Source organism: Choloepus didactylus, chromosome 4 (assembly GCF_015220235.1).
Source record: "Choloepus didactylus isolate mChoDid1 chromosome 4, mChoDid1.pri, whole genome shotgun sequence".
Taxonomy (NCBI): Eukaryota; Metazoa; Chordata; class Mammalia; order Pilosa; family Megalonychidae; genus Choloepus; species Choloepus didactylus.
In genome coordinates, this window is record NC_051310.1 from 106,768,849 (window position 1) to 106,783,713 (window position 14,865).

Sequence of the window (14,865 nt, forward strand, 5' to 3'; positions counted from 1 at the left end):
TTAGTACAGAAATGAAGGGTTGGAGAGAAGGATGTGGAAAACGGAGAGGGAAAGGAGGGAGTTAAAAGGAGGGGGAAGGGAAACTAATTTATAATATGTACTATTATTTAGGTGCGAGGTTGCACATTGGCAGCTCATGGGCTGATTTTGGCACAGAGACGGGATTAAGTTTGGCCTTCACGGTGTTTTCTTAAAAATAATTGAGCCCAAATCTAAGAATTGGGCGATTTCACATAAAAAATTTAGAGTTCTAGTTTCTCTTGTAAAACAGGAGGACATGTTAACATTAGCTCCACATTCTCTTTAGATGCATGCTATGGTTTGCCCCGGTCTCTACCACTCGGTATTACTCCCCAACACAGGCTAAATCTCAGTTATCAATTATTACCATGCTGCATTTTTATTTTTCTTATAGATTTTTTCTTATAGTTCTCTCTACTCATATCTCTACTAAAAGTGGCAAAGCTAAAGACAGACCAAGAGGGCTGCATTATTTTCTTCTACCTGGCCAGCTTCACTCATTTTTATCACTTGACTTTTGTGGGCATTTGAAGCTGTGACATGTTTCCACCTACAATGTCAAAATTAATCCTCTCAAGAGCACTGCCAAGCAGATGCTATTACTCTCACTTCTCCAAGGTGGCTAAAAGACATGAGGTAGGTTGTTCAAGTTCACGAAGACAGTGACAGAACTCCGGAGGGCGGTGAGAGAGAAGAGGCACAAGGGACAAGGGTTAGGGTTAATGAGAGAAGAAAGAGCAACCTTTCTTCTTTAGACACTCGGCTCCTTGAAACCCGTAAGCTCGCGGCCGAGCCAGTTCAGAAGATTTCCTGTTAGAAATGCCACGTTAGCCTAGTGGCCCGGCGATGGCTGAAGGCTTTGGGAGAGCGTGGAGGCAAGGTTAACATGTCTTCTTGTTACAAGAGAAGCTAGAACTCTAAATTCTTTTAGGAATTTAAAGAATTTGTAACTTTATTATTTTATATTTTTGCAATTTATTATGGAAAAATTTATACATAAATAAAAGTACTGAGAATAGTAAAATGTACCTCCATGTACCCAACTTCAACAATTACAAATTCATAGTTTATCTTGTTTCACTTGCAAACTTACATTTTTCAGTATTTGTCCCTAAAATAACTCTTTTTTTTCTTAAACTCATTTTCAGCAACATTTCTGCAACGGACCCTCCCAGAGATCAGGCCTGCAGAGGCAGAACCCGCACCAAGGGCAGAAGAGCCGCCAATCTCTCGGCAGCCTCCCCCTGCAGACGGTCCTGCCTGGCTGGCTGGTTGCCATGGTTACTGGGAGACCACAGGCACGGTCCCTTGACTATCAAGTTATAAACTCAATTCAGCTTCCTGGGTGGTAAAGAAGGATCAAGGGTAGAGATGGGGGAAGACCAGTTGTGGTCACTCGAAATTTGGGTTGCTCTCTATCAAAAACCACACTTCCATACAAGTGTCTCCACCTCCATCACTCCACTGAAACTGTTCCCGTTAACGTCCCAAGACCTCCATTTCACCGAATCCAAGGGCATTTTTGGGGCCTCCTCTCACTAGATGTCTCAACAGCTTTTGGCACTGCTGATCCTCCATCCTATTTGAAGTACTCTTCCACTGACTTCTGGGACATCGTCCTCGGCTTGCTTTCCTCCAGCTGAGTCCCAGGCTCCCCCAGTTTTCTTTTCTGCCTCATCTTTTCTCTACTTGGCCATTAAATATTCGAGTTCCTTAAGGACTAAGAATAGACCTTAAGGTGCCTCTTTTCACAGGCACTTTATAGAAAATCAAATACAAATGTTGATAAGCAAATGAAAAGACGCTCAACATCACTTATAATTAAAGAAATGCAAGTCAAAACCGTAATGAGATATTTTTGACCCAGAAGACTGGCATTTTTTTTTCCTTCAAAATAGTCTACTGCCCAGTATTGATAGAAGTGTGAGTAAATAAGCACCCACAGACATTGCTGATGGGGATGAGAACTGATTCAACCATACTGGAGGGCAATTTGGTTTTATCGTTCAAACTTTAAGTGCCCATACACTTTAACTGAAGAATTCTACTCCCAGGAAATTACTTGACATTCTTCTATTTAGTGTCCTAAGGTGTCTGCAAGGATATTCTCTGCAGAATTTCTTTTTTTTTTGAATAGGGAAAACTAAAAACAACCTAAATGTCCATTAGTAGAGGATTGCTTAAGTAAATGATCATACTATACACCAACACAAAGGAGTGCCATGTGGTCCTAAAAAGAATTAACTGGTTCTGTGTGTGCAGATATGGAAAGATCTCCATGATATATATTTAAATGAAACAAAGGCACAGAACAGTATGTTTGGTATGATCCCATTTGTGTGTACTTTTAAAAATAAGATATATATTCAGGCACAGACAACTTTTTAGAGAAGGACAGTCAAAATTATTAACATTTGGGGACAGGGCCTGGGAGTTAGGTTGGGTTGGGAGATGGGAGGACAGATATTTATTTTCCATTTTTTATCTTTTTACCACTATTAAATTTTTTTAACCATATGCAGTTATTACTTTTCTTTAAAGCCTTACAATTTATATTAATGTAAAGGAAATGCATACAAACAGAACTACTCCTGAGGGATATATGTTTTCTCTTTTTTTATAGTTTATCCTTAAAATCCCATTCAGAGCATCAAAAGCTCAGAATTGTAGTAAGTTCTAGTTAAGACTTTACTGCTCTTAATGTCCAGATTGTGAAGAGGTTATTATCTGGAAACTAAAGTCCATTAAAGAACGATTTAAGGTGCTGCATAGGAGAGAACTTGCAAGGGCCTCCCCAGGTAATAAAAAGCTGAGCCCTGAACTATTTTACCATCTACTACTATTACCCATGCATCCCCTCTGAAGTTTTAGATGATTCTTTAACCATACCAAGAAAAGAATAAAAAAGCCTTATCAGAGTTTTAGCAAGCATGGTCCTGATTCCATAAGCCCAGGGTTCCTTCTGAAATGGCTCCAAAATTGGCCACCATCTGGCCTTGAATAGCAAAAACAGCTGCACATGGAATTTATGTGCCTATAAGCAGTTCTAAGGCTGTTAGTGGTGTCCAGAACCCCCTCACAAAAAGGTGCAGGTGGCTTGCGGCTCCTACTAAGAGGATGTGTTCACTGATGAAGGTCAAGCTTTGGCAAAGCCTGTTTGAAATGGCAACCTCACAGCTCTGTCCACGTGAAGAAATCATCACTCACTTGACAGCTGTAAAATTCCAGTTTGAGTTGTCAATACTGGACATTTATTTTTTGCCTAAATCATCTGTAACAACAATGCCCTTCTCCAAGATTTGGATAGGAACAGCTTGCATATCCAGCCCTGCTTCTCAGGCACGTTTATCCCTGTATCTTAATGCCTAAGTTGATGACCAAATCATTTCCTCCCATAATCAAATAAAGGTGGGTTCCTTACAGGAAACAGACCACTGTGATCTAGATCTCCACTTCTTCCTTTACAAAGTAAGGGTTAAGTTCCTTCTAGCAATAAAATTACACTCTTCTTAATGTTTCAGCAGATCTCGGAAGCTATTGAGGGAGGATCACATCAAACCCAAGGACTAAGAGTTCACATTGCTGCTTGCCGCTGCCCCATGTCAGCTGGAGGCTGGAAGCCTGGTGTCTTTGCTGTTTCCAGTTCAGTTTATGAGCCTCCACGGAACCCCACAGGTGGGCATAGACCCAAGAGAGTCTGAAATACCCTAAAAATGGCATACACTATGCAGGCAACTATACGTTTCATACTACCACCCTAGAGGGGTCTGTGAATCACATACTTATTTTCACTGACCTCCAAGTGAAATTTAGTGCTTCCTTCTGTTATGGATGTAGGTAACAAGCCACAGTAGTATTAGCAGTACTGTGATTTTGTCACCAATAGAAATCACACATATATTCATGTGACACTACAGATATTTTGAAATACTGTTTAAAAATTCATCACTATTTTGAAATTACAGAAATTATTAGACTCTCCATTGAATCTCCTATTTTAGTTAAGGAAGTGCATATTTATGATATTAGAAATTCAACATTTTGATATTTGTATTTCAATATAATTGGCTTCCTTTGTGATCTTCTGTATCTTATTTTATGAATTAGAAACGTTATTCTGAGAAGGCGCCCAATAACTCCCATTGGGGTCCATGACACAAAAATGTGAGGAACTCTTGGTCTTCACAACAGAAATGAAATCACATAACAGGGATGCCGATCCCATAAGACAGTAAGATACATATTATCTTTGTTAAACATATGAGGAAATAGGCTCAGAAAGATTAGGCTCTTTGTTCAGGTCACAGAGCTCAGGACTCAAACTCTGACACCCTGAGATTCCATATTCCTCCTGGTACATCAGTGGCTCTCTAAGTGAGGTCCCTGGGCCGGCAGCACCAGCCTCATCGAGAAGCTGGTCAGATGTGTAGATTTTCGGATTCTCCTCCAGGCTGGCTGGATCAGAAACTCTGGGTGTGCCGCCCAGTGTCTGGGTCTAACAAGCCCTCCAGGAGGCTGTGATGCACTTGATTTTGGGAAGCACTGCAGTCGACCCTTGCTCGTCTCTCATTTTTGAATCCTGAACAAAGGACAGGGCTTGAGTGAGATTTGCTGGGAATGAGCTCCCTTCTCCTATTCTGGCTTTGCCTGAGCAGCGAGGCAGATGCTGAGCAGCGAAGGGCCAGCCCCGGGCAGCCCTATGACCGACACCTCCACCTCACTGCCCTCCCCGTGTGAGAGCATTTAGGATTCACGGACACGATTTTCCCAGACATCCCGGTGGATTCCAAGTATCAGCAATCAATTCTAGAGGACACCTATAATCACATGATTTCAACAGAAAGCATAAGTCATTAATAGTTTGAATTGTGACTAACCCTTGGAGGGGTATAAAAGAGAATCTAGTTCAACTCAACAAAAATTTATTAACAACTTACCATATGCAAGACACTAAGTAGGCCCACATATTGTACTGTTAAATTCCAGGAGGCACAGTTCTCCCCATTTTCACATTGCTGAAATTGGATGTGGATTACAGATGAAAAGTGGTAGCTACTAGGCAGATGATTACCTTTTGAGGTAGCTGTCATTTCCTGGACACATGTGAAACTGGCTATGTGAAGAACGTATGTATCTCCTGAGTAAGTCACTAAGGTTGAGTTAATTGCATTGGCAGGCCAACATTTTTTAAAAATTAAGATATAGTTTATACACATAGCAAAGTATTCAAATTATAAGTGTAGAGCCGATGATTTCTTACATTCGTCTTATACCTGTGTACTTACTATTCAGATAAAGGTATGGAATATTTCCAGCTCCCTAGAAGGCTACTTGTTAAAGTCATTACCCTACTCCCACAAGTTCCAAAGCATATCATCACTCTTGCCTTTCTAGTCTTATAGTTTTACCTGTTTTTGTACTTCATATAAATGTAATCCTACAGTATATACTCTTTTGTGCCTGACATCTTTTATTTAACTTAATATCCCTGAGATTCATCTACATTGCTGTATATATGTATATGTGTGTGTTTGCATATATATCAGAGTTATATATAATTCTTTTTCATAGCTATTTAGTATTATATGAACATGTTACCATTTATTTGTTTTGTGTTTTTTTTCCCTATTTTTGATGGACTTTTGTGTTGTTTCCAGTTTTGGGCTCTTATGGAAAAGCTGCTATAATCATTCTCGTACAGGCATATCTCAGAGATACTGCGGGTTTGGTTCCAGACCACTGCAATAAAGCAAATATTGCAATAAAGCGAGTCACTCAAGTTTTTTTGGCTTCCAAGTGCATATAAAAGTTATGTTTACACTACACTTCAGGCTATTAAGTGTATAATACCATTATGTCTAAAAAAAAAAAACCAATGTACATACCTCAATTAAAATGTGACATAGAGAAATGAAGTGAAAACATACTGTTGGAAAAAATGGTGCCGATAGACTTGTTGATGCAGGGTTACCACAAACCTTCAATTCGTAAAAAATGCAATATCTACAAAGCACAATAAAATGAGGTATGTCTGTACATGTTTTGTTGGTGGAAAAAATCCCTCCTTTCTGACAGGAATATATCCCAAAGTGGAACTGTCAGGTCACGGGGTATATATGTCACTGCTAAATATTTTTTCAAAGTGGCTATTCCCTGTAGTTGATGCTGTTGGGAGCAGGGCTCTCACTGCACAAAGGGGACATATGAACACGGAATGGAGAAGGCAAGATAGAATCCTGTGTGATGGGCATGAATTTCAGACAGTGTGAAATTATGTATGTTTATGTGTCTATGAATGCGTACAGTACATGTATACATGTGTATATATTTTTACGTATGTATATGTATAAGTACAGATACGTGCACACATTTCCTAGTTCTGTCTGCCGAGAGGGCTTAGAAGCAGACGTCCTAGCAGCAATAAGCATCATGAGTGCCCTAATCTTCTAACACCATCCCCACTAAGGCACCATTTCATGAAGAAATGATGCTTCCAGGGCTGGTGCAACATAAACCTGGAACAGCTTAGTATGCCTGAAAGTGAGGAATTAAAAACAGGGACTCAAATCCTTGGTCACAAATGTCCCTAGCAGCGCTATTCATAATAGCCAAAAGGTAGGAACAACCCAAGTGTCCATCAAAGGATGCATGGATGAACTAATTGTGGTATATACATACACACAAGGGAATATGACTCAGCCATAAAAATAATGTTCCCTAATGCCTAACTGGCACAGAGTCTCTGTTTGGGGTCATGGAAGCACAACACTGGGAATACAATTAACATATGTAATATAATCAACATTGGGAACTGTACGCTTGAATGTGGTTACATGGGGAAAAGTTAGGTTGTATGTATGGTAGCTGAATCGAAAAAAACACTATAGAACTTTACAACATGAACAGTAAGCCCTAAAGTAAACTATGGACTATAGTTAATAATATAATAATGTTTCAACTGTAACAAAGGTAACACACTAATGCAAGTGTTAATAAAAAGGAAAACTATGTGTGTGAAGGGGGTATATGGGAACTCTATACTTTCTGCATGATTTTTCTATAAGCCTACAACATCTCTAATAAAAAAAAAAACCAGTTGGTCAAAAAAAAAAAAGAGTGACATTCTCATACATGCCACATGTATAAATCTTGGATAAGTAAAGAAGCCAAACGTAAAATGTCACATATTTTGATTCCATTTATATGAAATTTCCAGAATAGGTAAATCCAGAGACAGAAAGCAGATTGCCAGGTGCTGAGAGGGGGAAATGGGGAGTAATTGCTTAATGAGTACATGGTTTCCTTTTGGGGATATGAAAATGTTTTTGAATAAGAGGTGGTAGTTGCAAACTCTTGTGAATGTACTAAATGCCACTGCATTGTTTACTTTAAAATAAAATGATTCATTTTATGTAACTTTTACCTTAATAAACAAAAAAATTGGAAAAAAAGAACAATGGACATGTCACAAGGGCCCAGGAATTGCCCAGTTATTATTATTAAGTTTATTTCTCTGTATTGTAATGATTTCTTATGTATCTTCCTCCATTGCTAGAAGGTAAATGCCTTAAAGACAAACACAGTGACACATATTTTGCCCCAATACTTGGCTCTTGGTAGGCACTCAACAAATGCTTGTTGAATAGAATTAAATTATGAGCTATATTTTCTGATCTCACTTATTTTAACCTGGGAGTCCAGATAAGAGATTCTTGAAAAGTCCTTAAAGTCCTGCTTACATTTGGATATTCCTGTTTAAGAATGCCAATCTCAAAAATTCCTCCTTTCCTGACCAAAATGGTAAACACATGCAGTAATGCACGAAAAACCTGTTTAAAAAGGCAAACATTTCTTCTTAAGTAGATCCAGGTCCAATTTGATAAAATGTTCAAATGATGGTTTCTGTTAAATAAACATATGCACACATCACACAGAGTAATTTTTCCATTCAGATTCACTTTGGCATCTTGAGTTTGGAATAGAATTGAACCGGTGTGATTTTCTGAAACATGACATAATGTGTTTAGACTGACAATCAGAGTATATGAGTGAAAGAAGGCTGGCTTTCTCTTTGGCATTATATAATCACAGGTCATGAGGGGTTTGAGTAAAGAGAAATGCCAAGACTTTCTTTGTATTCCATTGCTACATTATAACTAAGTATGGCTAATTCTCTTTCTTTAAAATATTAGCACATCGGATTTATTTTGACTCCAAATTTCCTTTGCATACTTACTAACAACAAAGAAAGTCAGTATTGTTTTTAAGCCCCCAAAAATGTATGAAATAGATCCCATCTATGGATTCAGTAAGAAAATAAACTGTGTTAAGGAGTACTGGGAGCTGCAAAGACAAGACAGAGCCCATGACTTTGGAAGCTCAGAGTATACTGGGGCTGTCAGGCCCATGAAGCTAATACAACATGAGCAGAGAGGCAGGAAAATTTCCTGGGGCATGTAGAGGAACTGGGGGTGGGGGGTGGGCATTTGAGCAGGGCTTTGAAGGGTGGGGAGCAGTTCTATAGGCAGGGCTATAGGATGGGCTGTGATGCTGCAGGGAAAGTGTGGCTAGAGAAGAGGCCCCTGGGGTACTGGGTGGGGGTCAGGGGGGAGAGCAGGTATGGTGGAAAGGGGGTGTGGAGCGAGAGCCCCTGGAGACAAGGTAGGCAGTAGAGACCTCAGGGAAACTGAGGGCTTGATTGCATGGGCACTGGAGAGCCATTAAAGGTTTTTTTCTTTTTTTTTTTAATCTTCATTTTATTGCGATATATTCACATACCACGCAGTCATACAAAACAAATCGTACTTTCGATTGTTCACAGTACCATTACATAGTTGTACATTCATCACCTAAATCAATCCCTGACACCTTCATTAGCACACACACAAAAATAACAAGAATAATAATTAGAGTGAAAAAGAGCAATTGAAGTAAAAAAGAACACTGGGTACCTTTGTCTGTTTGTTTCCTTCCCCTATTTTTCTACTCATCCATCCATAAACTAGACAAAGTGGAGTGTGGTCCTTATGGCTTTCCCAATCCCATTGTCACCCCTCATAAGCTACATTTTTATACAACTGTCTTCGAGATTCATGGGTTCTGGGTTGTAGTTTGATAGTTTCAGGTATCCACCACCAGCTACCCCAATTCTTTAGAACCTAAAAAGGGTTGTCTAAAGTGTGCGTAAGAGTGCCCTCCAGAGTGACCTCTCGGCTCGTTTTGGAATCTCTCTGCCACTGAAGCTTATTTCATTTCCTTTCACATCCCCCTTTTGGTCAAGAAGATGTTCTCCGTCCCACGATGCCAGGTCTACATTCCTCCCCGGGAGTCATATTTTACGTTGCCAGGGAGATTCACTCCCCTGGGTGTCTGATCCCACGTAGGGGGGAGGGCAGTGATTTCACCTTTCAAGCTGGCTTAGCCAGAGAGAGAGGGCCACATCTGAGCAACAAAGAGGCATTCGGGAGGAGGCTCTTAGGCACAACCATAGGGAGGCCTAGCCTCTCCTTTGCAGCAACCGTCTTCCCAAGGGTAAAACCTGTGGTAGAGGGCTCAACCCATCCAACCACCAGTCCCCTGTCTGTGGTCATGTTAGCAACCATTGAGGTGGGGTAGGCGAATACCCCTGCATTCTCCACAGGCTCCTCAAGGGGGCACTACATCTTTTTTTCCTTGTTTTTCTTTTTTTTTTTTTTTTTTAACTTTCCCTTCTTTTTTAAATCAACTGTATGAAAAAAAAGTTAAAAAGAAAACAAACATACAATAAAAGAACATTTCAAAGAGACCATAACAAGGGAGTAAGAAAAAGACAACTAACCTAAGATAACTGCTTAACTTCCAACATGTTCCTACTTTACCCCAAGAAAGTTACCTAATAGAGCAACATTTCTGTGAACTTGCTCCTACTATATCCATCAGAAATTAACAGACCATAGTCATTCCTGGGCATCCCCAGAACGTTAAATAGCTTATCTGTTCTTCTTGGATTATTGTTCCCCCTTCCTTAATTGCTCTCTATTGCTAGTTCCCCTACATTCTACATTATAAACCATTTGTTTTACATTTTTCAAAGTTCACATTAGTGGTAGCATATAATATTTCTCTTTTTGTGCCTGGCTTATTTCGCTCAGCATTATGTCTTCAAGGTTCATCCATGTTGTCATATGTTTCACGACATCGTTCCTTCTTACTGACGCGTAGTATTCCATCGTGTGTATATACCACATTTTATTTATCCACTCATCTGTTGAAGGACATTTGGGTTGTTTCCATCTCTTGGCAATTGTGAATAATGCTGCTATGAACACTGGCGTGCAGATATCTGTTCGTGTCACTGCTTTCCGATCTTCCGGGTATATACCGAGAAGTGCAATCGCTGGATCGAATGGTAACTCTGTATGTAGTTTTCTAAGGAACTGCCAGACTGACTTCCAGAGTGGCTGAACCATTATACAGTCCCACCAACAATGAATAAGAGTTCCAATTTCTCCACATCCCCTCCAGCATTTGTAGTTTCCTGTTTGTTTAATGGCAGCCATTCTAACCGGTGTTAGATGGTATCTCATTGTGGTCTTAATTTGCATCTCTCTAATAGCTAGTGAAGCTGAACATTTTTTCATGTGTTTCTTGGCCATTTGTATTTCCTCTTCAGAGAACTGTCTTTTCATATCTTTTGCCCATTTTATAATTGGGCTGTCTGTACTATTGTCATTGAGTTGTAGGATTTCTTTGTATATGCAAGATATCAGTCTTTTGTCAGATACATGGTTTCCAAAAATTTTTTCCCATTGAGTTGGCTGCCTCTTTACCTTTTTGAGAAATTCCTTTGAGGTGCAGAAACTTCTAAGCTTGAGGAGTTCCCATTTATCTATTTTCTCTTTTGTTGCTTGTGCTTTGGGTGTAAAGTCTAGGAAGTGGCCTCCTAATACAAGGTCTTGAAGATGTTTTCCTACATTATCTTCTAGGAGTTTTATGGTACTTTCTTTTATATTGAGATCTTTGGTCCATTTTGAGTTAATTTTTGTGTAGGGGGTGAGGTAGGGGTCCTCTTTCATTCTTTTAGATATGGATATCCAACTCTCCCAGCCCCATTTGTTGAAAAGACCATTATGGCTCAGTTCGGTGACTTTGGGGGCCTTATCAAAGATCAGTTGGCCATAGATCTGAGGGTCTATCTCTGAATTCTCAATTCGATTCCATTGATCTATATGTCTATCTTTGTGCCAGTACCATGCTGTTTTGGCAACTGTGGCTTTATAATAAGCTTCAAAGTCAGGGAGCGTAAGTCCTCCCACTTCATTTTTCTTTTTTAGAGTGTCTTTAGCAATTCGAGGCATCTTCCCTTTCCAAATAAATTTGGTAACTAGCTTTTCCAAGTCTGCAAAGTAGGTTGTTGGAATTTTGATTGGGATTGCATTGAATCTGTAGATGAGTTTGGGTAGAATTGACATCTTAATGACATTTAGCCTTCCTATCCATGAACATGGAATATTTTTCCATCTTTTAAGGTCCCCTTCTATTTCTTTTAGTAGAGTTATGTAGTTTTCTTTGTATACGTCTTTTACATCTTTGGTTAAGTTTATTCCTAGGTACTTGATTTTTTTACTTGCTATTGAAAATGGTATCTTTTTCTTGAGTGTCTCTTCAGTTTGTTCATTTCTAGCATATAGAAACATTACTGACTTATGTGCATTAATCTTGTATCCCGCTACTTTGCTAAATTTGTTTATTAGCTCTAGTAGGTGTATCGTTGATTTCTCAGGGTTTTCTAGATATAAGATCATATCATCTGCAAACAATGACAGTTTTACTTCTTCTTTTCCAATTTGGATGCCTTTTATTTCTTTGTCTTGCCGGATTGCCCTGGCTAGCACTTCCAGCACAATGTTGAATAACAGTGGTGACAGCGGGCATCCTTGTCTTGTTCCTGATCTTAGAGGGAAGGCTTTCAGTCTCTCACCATTGAGTACTATGCTGGCTGTGGGTTTTTCATATATGCTCTTTATCATGTTGAGGAAGTTTCCTTCAATTCCTACCTTTTGAAGTGTTTTTATCAAAAAGGGATCTTGGATTTTGTCAAATGCTTTTTCAGCATCTATTGAGATGATCAATTGATTTTTCCCTTTCGAGTTTTTAATGTGTTGTAATACATTGATTGTTTTTCTTATGTTGAACCATCCTTGCATGCCTGGAATGAACCCCACTTGGTCATGGTGTATGATTTTTTTAATGTGTCTTTGGATTCGATTTGCAAGTATTTTGTTGAGGATTTTTGCATCTATATTCATTAGGGAGATTGGCCGGTAGTTTTCCTTTTTTGTAGCATCTTTGCCTGGTTTTGGTATTAGATTGATGTTAGCTTCATAAAATGAGTTAGGTAGTGTTCCATTTTTTTCAATGTTTTGAAAGAGTTTGAGTAAGATTGGTGTCAGTTCTTTCTGGAAAGTTTGGTAGAATTCCCCTGTGAAGCCATCTGGCCCTGGGCATTTATTTGTGGGAAGATTTTTGATGACTGATTGGATCTCTTTGCTTGTGATGGGTTGGTTGAGGTCTTCTATTTCTTCTCTGGTCAGTCTAGGTTGTTCATATGTTTCCAGGAAATTGTCCATTTCTTCTACATTATCCAGTTTGTTGCCATACAGTTGTTCATAATATCCTCTTATAATTTTTTTAATTTCTTCAGGATCTGCAGTTATGTCACCTTTTTCATTCATTATTTTGTTTATATGGGTCTTCTCTCTTTTTGATTTTGTCAGTCTAGCTAGGGGCTTGTCAATCTTGTTGATCTTCTCAAAGAACCAACTTTTGGTGATATTTATCCTCTCTATTGTTTTCTTGTTCTCTATGTCATTTATTTCTGCTTTAATCCTTGTTATTTCTTTTCTTGTACTTGGTTTAGGATTGGTTTGCTGTTCATTTTCTAGCTTCTTCAGTTGATCCATTAGTTCTTTGATTTTGGCTCTTTCTTCCTTTTTAATATATGCGTTTAGTGCTATAAATTTCCCCCTTAGCACTGCTTTTGCTGCATCCCATAGGTTTTGGTATGTTGTGTTCTCATTTTCATTCGTCTCTATATATTTAGCAATTTCTCTTGCTATTTCTTCTTTAACCCACTGATTGTTTAGGAGTGGGTTGTTTAACCTCCAGGTATTTGTGAATTTTCTAAGTCTCTGATGGTTACTGACTTCTAATTGTATTCCATTGTGGTCAGAGAATGTGCTTTGAATAATTTCAATCTTTTTAAATTTATTGAGGCTTGTTTTATGTCCCAGCATATGATCTATTCTGGAGAAAGTTCCGTGAGCACTAGAAAAGTATGTGTAAAGGTGCACAGGGCAGAGAGATCAGCCTTGCTTCGGGATTTGCATATGCGCCTCAAGGCCTGATCTCCGCCCTTCCCCTTTCTGTGTTCACCAGAACTCCAAAAATCCTCTGCTTTTATTTTGGAGTTTTTCGTGTTGTTTTTTTTCTATGCCTGTCTCCTCTCTGCTGGGCTGGCTGCTCTCAGAGTCTCTGGTGTCTGGTCTCAGTCTATCTATGGTTGGAGTTTGGATCAGTAGAATGAGTTTCCGATAAGAGCAGCCACTGCAATTCTCCCTTCTCCTTCCTGGAGCTGACAGCCCCTCCTCCCCCGGGACTGAGCCTGGCAGGGAGGGGCGCGGGTCCCCTGGCCGCAAAAACTTACAGATTTCGCTGATCTCAGCAGTTCCACGTTTTCATGAGTGTTGTATGAAGTATGCCCAAAGACAGATTGCTCTGTGGTGTCCAGTCCACGCAGTTCCTGGCTTTTTACCTACTTTCCTGGAGGAGTAACTAAAACATACAGCTCACCAGTCTGCCATCTTGCCCCGCCTCCTCGCTTCATGTATCTTAAGAGATACGTTGTTAGGTATATACACATTTATGATTGTTATGTTTTCTTGGTTAATTGACCCTTTTATTACTTTGTGTAATATTAATAAAGTCACCCCAATTTTCTTTTGATTAGTATTTGGAAGTATATACTTTTTATCCTTTTACTTAAATTTTTTTATTGTGGTAACATATATATATAACATAAAAATTTCCACTTTACTATTTTTAAGTATACAATTCAGTGGCACTAATTTTATTCACAATGTTGTGCTACCATCACCACCATCTATTACCAAAACTTTTTCATTACCCAGACAGAAACTCTGAACCCATTAAGCAACAACCCCCCATTTTCCCCTACCCCCAGCCCCTGGTAATCTCTAATCTACTCTCTATCTTTATGAATTTGTGTATTCTAGACATTTCATGTAAGTGGACTCATACAATATTTGTCCTTTACTGTCTGGTTTATTTCACTTAGCATAATATTTTCCAGGTTCATCCATGGTGTTGCATGTACAGAACTGCATTCCTTTTAATGGCTGAATAATATTCCATTGTTTGGATATGCCACAATTTGCTCATCCATTCATCTGTTATGGACACTTGGGTTGTTTCCATCTTTTGGCTATTGAATAATACTGATATGTATCTCTTTCCTTTTAACCTAGCTATAGCACTACATTTAAAGTGGGTTTCTTGCAACAGCATATAGTTGAGTCCCTTTTATCTTAAAATCCAATTTGAGGAGCTACGATGGTGGCATAGAGAGGAGTGGAAGCTAGTTTGTTCCCCTGGAACAACTAACAAACAACAGGAACAACTAGTAAATAACCTGGAATTACTGCGGGGAGACAAACGTGACTGTCCACTCATCATACACCAACCTGAATTGGGAGGAATGCTTGAGATTTCAGCATAAAATCTATAAGTAAAACCTGTGGACCCAAGCCGAGAGACCCTCCCTCACGGAAGCCTCGTGGAGCTAGA

At 39.2% G+C, this 14,865-nt stretch overlaps 1 protein-coding gene across 1 annotated transcript in view; it reads right to left on the reverse strand.

The window, feature by feature from the left end:
• Positions 1-14,865, reverse strand: part of THSD4 (thrombospondin type 1 domain containing 4) — a 685,670-nt gene that overhangs the window by 66,808 nt on the left and 603,997 nt on the right. The gene's annotated exons all lie outside the window — the stretch shown is intronic.